A 6,626-nucleotide genomic window follows, 5' to 3' on the forward strand; every position below is an offset into this window, starting at 1 on the left:
CCCAGTGCCATCACTGGGAGACTAGCCTGGTTACAGAAGATGGCCAGTTCAGGGTCCATATCCTCCATTACTAGGAGTCCTGGCTAAGGTCACCCTTGTAGATACCAGGATGTTTCCTTTGCACTAAGTTTCCACAGTGCCCCCTAAATGCCTACTTATTTCAGTCACACTATACTCCACAGACCCAGAGAATTTAGATAAAGAGGAGTGGTCTCGGGAGTCTGCATGGATCTCCCTGGGAAGAGGAAATAGAAGAGATGTTGTGGGTGGACTGGAGACAGGTAGGGATCAGGATAGGAGGAGTCAGGTAGCAGAGGAAGGGATGGAGGGAGAGAGTACAAGGGAGACTTTGTTGATTGTTATCAGGACATAAAACATTTGATTTTTAAGAACAGATTGGTGAATGTTTGACCACCGCTATATATGAGGGGGTCCCTGCAGGTGTCATGCAGGGAAGTGAACCTCACGAAGAGATAAGAATGAAAACCTGGTGCAGATTGACTTCATCAACCTGGACCAGACTTCGAGGAGTGGTTTATTCCCAGTGTATTTAATTCCAGTACAAGTTGTAAAAAAGTTTCCTGGGGTAATGCAATCCCTGGTGCACTAAATGAATGTAATTACATTGAAACTCAATTCAGGGCACATGTTATTTCTTCCAAAAAGATGGGTTCTAGAGACAGGATAACTGTATTAGTTTAAGTGCCCAAGAGTCTATACTGGTCTCAGTCATATAGATAGCATAGAGGTCATTTGGGTTATTAGCTACCTATGGCCCTGATTGTGGGAGCTTGGTGGAACCTCTGGATATAAGGGTCATTTAGATTTCTAACAACCTCCAGTCCTGACTGTAGGAACTTGAAATGTCCTGGCCCAAGAGACAATGCAGATCACCAGGCAGTTAATCATTTCCAAATTTCAGCTTTCTAGATGGAAGAACAGGATTTTCATCTTTCCCATTTGAAAGACAATCCTGTATGATTAACATTTCTACTTTCTCTAGAGATCTGTGGACCACGGACCTTAATGCTCTGCTCCCAACAATTACACATGAAACTGATTTTGTTGTTTAAATTACAGCTTTAAGAACACATTTAAGGCACGTTTCTTCAATAGCATCCTACAGTTGTTCCCTATGATCCTTCTAGAGTTTTTGAAATGGGCTGATCGAGTATTTAACTAATTATATGAGGAACTGAAACTCCTTTCATCTCAATTCTAGGATCAAGGTCATAATTAGTTTGAATCTCAGATTCTCTGTTAATAGATGTAGATGTGAAATTTCCCTGCCATTGCTGAGCTCATCTTAATATTTTAATGAAACAAAGCAAGCAGGAATTGTACTACACAGAGCAGCATCATTAGAAGGACAGTATGATACATTACAGGGTTTACTCTCAGGGGAATTGTGAGAGTTGCCAGCCAATCAACTCTTTGTTTCTAAGAGTACTGGGATATATATTCCCTCTATTAGGACAATAAGAATCCTGAGTAAGTGAGGAACCTGGAGGCTTGATGACTTTTTAGGGATTTGAGCCATATCTCATGCCACCCAGACTGGATCAACTTGTTGATTCTAATTAGAAAAAGATAGGCTCAGGGAAATATTTCAAACAAATGGTTTTGCTATCTAAGGCATTACCGAAAAAAAACATAATTAAGGGTCCTAGGCACGCTGTTTAATTTGTTTAAGTATTGCTTTGAAATTAATACCCTTGAGATATTAGACAATTTTTCTGTGATAATATAATAAATTACTCTCACAATTATTGTCCAGTTATGTTAATTCTAGGAACTACCACAAATGAGTTTACATGTGTTTTAAAATTTTATTTCTAAGTTCATTGTTGTGTGATGATTTCTAGTTAATATTTCATAGCTTCTTATTAAATAAAATAAAGTCTCAGAACATTAAATAGCATGCCATTTTAACAGAGGCCTTGGCACCACGATTTGTGTAGTTTTTAAGTTATCTTCTGTTGTATCCAGAATAAGATTTAAAACTGAGTTACATTCACTTACTAGACCACTGTCTGGTTTGTTGTTATTTGTTTTGCCCCAGTAAACAAAGTTCCCACTAAGTCTCTTGCATTGCAATAGTTAGAAGTTATTTCCCAACTCTGCCATATCCTGGTTGTAATAACGATGGTAGTTATCAAAATTAAATTTCCCACATCAATTTGAAATTATTTGTTACTGAATTTATGTATTAACTTCAAGAATTATGAATTTAGGGAACATAATTTATTATTATTTATATCTTCATCTTCAGACATACTTCCTGATTCATGGTATACAATATTTATCCAACACTACTGATACATCAGGTTGTGGTACAACTTCAGTGGCATTTATGAATGCCATCATTATAAGGGTCACAGTCAAGCCACCAGTTTGAAACTATGCAACTGTATTGTAGAGATCAGTGCACTAAGCTATAGAAGGATTAAGTCAAGTTTCCAGGTTAGAAGGTGAAAAAGCTGGTTTATTCTATTCATTTTTTTTATTTAATTACTGTACAATACTTTGTCCCGGTATGTTATTGGTCTAAATTCTCCCAGAACAGTAGATTTTGTCATTGTCTGCAGACCTCAGGCTCAGATCCCAGTATTCATACTACTTGTATTATAGAATCAATATGGTGTCTTGACTGATTTCCTATTCATGTTTTTATTGAAGACATAAGAGGCTGTGTGAACAGTCCACAGCTTTGTTCATGCATAGCTTCCACCACGAAGAGTGCAGGAACAACTTGACTGCAATCAATTATGGAACATTTAAGAGTCTGCTTTTATTAAAGAACTGACCAGGGAATACAGAGATTATTCATGAAGAACAAGAACTCATTGACTTTAAATACCCACTCAGAGCATGGCTCACAGGTGACCCAGGATGAATAAAAGTAATTAAAACAGGTGAACCTTAACTCATTTACTTTTAAGAAGCTTGAATATATTAGATACATAATGAAGGCATATTTCCTGTTCTGTTTTTGGACACCACAGTGAAACTGCAATCATCTCATTACAAATATTGTTGGGGGCAGCATAAAAGTTTGGCTTCTAGAAATATATCCTCTTCACCTTCTGTGGGTCTCCTTGGTTCCTCAGAAGTCAAGGAAGTTCCTTTCTGTACCTCACAACCTTCCCTGGTGCGGGCATCTTGTATTGGTCAGTCTATGAAAACTGCACACAGTTATTTTGACTCCAAGTGGCAATTTTGCATTTGAATCATCTGCCTTGAATTCATCACCTTCATCTTCTTTACACACTTTCATTTCAAAGGCTCTGACTGGAAATCTGTGAAATAACTGCCAAGAAGTTCAAAGTTCGTAATATATTTGGAAAGTTTGGATACTACATGTATGCTTGTAGACATTTGTAAACTCACATTTTTACGTATTTAGTCTCTACAATATACCCAAGAAATTACAAGTATGGGGAGACACTAATGTCAAGGGAATGCTTGTTGACTTTTATCTTTGTCTTTAGTCACATTCTTTATGTTCAGCTATTGCATTAAACTTTGAGAGTCTTGCTACATTTATCACAAGGTCACTGTTGCACAGTGCTCTGAGAAAACAAATTGCACTATAACTTTTCCTACTATTACCGGGAATTAATCAAACAGCATAGTGTTGACATTAAAAAGGAAAAACAGACACACATGAACACAGACAGGTAAAACAGAATAGAGAGTTTGGAAGTGAATTTATGCAACCATTTCCAGCGTGTTTTTGACAAAGGTACAAAGAACATACACTGGAGAATGCCTAGTTTTCAGAATAGTGCTGGAAATTGTAAATCTATATGCAGAATTGTAAATGTGGAGTCCTACCTCTCACCACTTGTTAAAAAAAAACCTTATTAAACACTTTTGAAATATTTAAACATAATACATGAAGTAGAAAACTTATGAAAGAAAAGTTGTAGGAAATTCTGGAGGGCATTCCAGGGAAGCCCAGGATATTTCAGATAAGCCAGTGCCACATAGCACAGGTGACAAAAGCTGGCTACTGGGATTAAAGAAAGCCTCATCAGAGTGACAAGACAACCTACAGAGTCGGGGAAAGTATTTTCCAACTACGCATCCGATAAAGACTAATATCCAGACAACACAAATAATTTTAATAGGTACACAGTAGAAACATAAGTAATCTGTTTTAGTTGACAATTGATAGTTCTGTAAAGACATGGAGGATAAGAAAGAGTGACAGGGTGAACGTGGCCAATACATGGAAGGCACTTGTGTGAAATTTAACAATTGAACTCTCTGTTTTGCACTATTAATACATACTAATAAAATGGAGGAAAGAGGATAGAGACAAGAGGCATATGAAAAATAAAACATCATTAATATTCACAAACATCAAATAACAAAGAATGACTACTATAAAAAGCACCAATGATAACAAGTGCTGAAAAGGATGTGGGTACAGGGTCCCCCATACTCCTGGAATGGAAATACATACTGAGACATCCATTTGGTGGGGGTAAAACAGCCCATGATGTTTGGAGATTTTTCTAGTTTTATTTCTGTTGCTGTGAAGAAATACTCTGACAAGAAGCAACAGAGGGAGAAAAGTCTTACAATTCCAGGCTTCAGACTAGCGTTTGGGGAACATCAAGGCAGGAACTCACATGGCTAGTTACATCACAGCCACAGTCAAGAGCAGAGAGAAAGGAATGGATCTTTGCTGAGTGCTTGTTTTCTGCTTCTGTTTGGCCAGCTTTCTTTCCTCTTAGGCAGTTCAGTGCCCAGTCTATGAGAAGGAGCCTCTCACATTCATACAGAGTGGGTCAATGAACAATCAACACACTCTCCCAGAGACATGGGCAAAATCCAAACTGATCTGGACACTTCCTTATTAATAGTTAATTCCAGGTGATTCTTGGTCGTACTAAGTTAACAATTAAAACCAACTCAGAGACAAAGCTTTGCAAGGCGATTGTGTTTTGATGTCTGAAGGGTTGAGAGCCAACGATAGGATCTAGGTAGCATTGTAAGAAGAAAGATATTTGAGGACACACCCACACATACCCTGCCTTGTTTTGTTATTTGCCACTTTCGATGTGATTTTCCCCCAAGGCTGATACAAAACTGTGAGCAATAATAAACCTGTGTTCTTAATAACTTACTCAAACTAAGTATTCTGTTATTAGCTAATAGAAAGGACTACAACATTGTTTTTAATCCAATTAAAAGGTTTTTTTTTCTCAAAGTACTCATCAAGAAAATAAAAAGACTGGTTACAGAATTTAGTCATGGAGTATTTGCATAATATGTGTGGCACACAGGAAGGAAGAGGAGGAAAAGTGCAGGATAGGAGAAAACAATTGTTAAATAGGCATCTTAACTTTTTTGAAAGTAGAATATTTAAGAATTTTTGGATGATGATGGACCTTATCTAATAAACCATGGAAGCCCAAAGGAAGAGGCTCACATCCCTCAGCATGGACAGAAATGGAAATAAAACCATGTCCTCAATATTTATTTTAATCTCCCAAAACATGCTCCCCAAAGTACTATTTGATTTGAATTTTATTCTTGTAAGCATCATTTCATGATAATTAAAAAAAAGATCATTTAAGTAAACCCTTAATGTCTCCAGCTGAAGAAATAACTCAGTGGATAAGTGCTCTTGCAGAGGGTAGAGTTTGGTTTTCAGCGCCCACATCAGGCAGCTTGCAATCACCTGTAACTGAAGCTCCAAGACACATTCTTCAGGCCTCTGAGGACACCTTCCCTCACATGGACACACACACACACACACACACACACACACCACACAGCACACACATGCACACATAATAAAAATAAGTAAAATTTAATGTCATCAATACCGGGATATATTTCTACACAGCTCTTTTTAAACACAATGATTATTACTAATATAGACATTAAATTGAATGTACATACATGTTAATTTACAAGAACCTATATAGACAACATTATTAAAGCAAGTGCAGTACTATATTTAAAATGTGATATCAGAAACATAATCGTAAATACCAGAGAAAGAGTATAAACTTTCTAAGAATGCTCATGTCAAATAAGATTATATTAAGAAATAACTTGAATAAATCTTGATAACATGTATAAATATTTATTTCTATGTTGGATACAGGGATAAACAGATTAAGTTCAAATCCAAGTATGAGTTCAAGGCCAATCTGGTGTATATATTGTGAGTTCCAGGACAGCCAGAGGTATGTAGAGAAAGCCTGTCTCAAGACAGGGATGGGGGTAAGGAGTTCAATGATAGTTCAAAGATACATTCTGATTTAATAGTCTAATTTTAATGGAGAATTATATTCATAAATTGCTTAATTGAATCTGAAAAAAAAGGTGATTTATAGGAATAAATATTGGAAGCAGACAAGCCTAAATATTAGGTGTATTTTCTCAGTTCTGGGTGTATGCAAATCTGCTGTCATTTTATAATTCTCTCCTCATCTCCTGTCCTATCCCTCAATATTGTAAATTAACATGTACACTTCCACTGCAGCCCTTCCTCCAGGACAGAGTCTATCAGAGCATCCAGGGCTCTTCATGGTGTGATGGCTTTCCTCACTTACACAGAACGCCTTGGCCTCACCCACACCTTCCAGCCTGACAGTTGTACT

Source organism: Peromyscus eremicus, chromosome 1, assembly GCF_949786415.1.
Source record: "Peromyscus eremicus chromosome 1, PerEre_H2_v1, whole genome shotgun sequence".
Lineage (NCBI taxonomy): Eukaryota > Metazoa > Chordata > Mammalia > Rodentia > Cricetidae > Peromyscus > Peromyscus eremicus.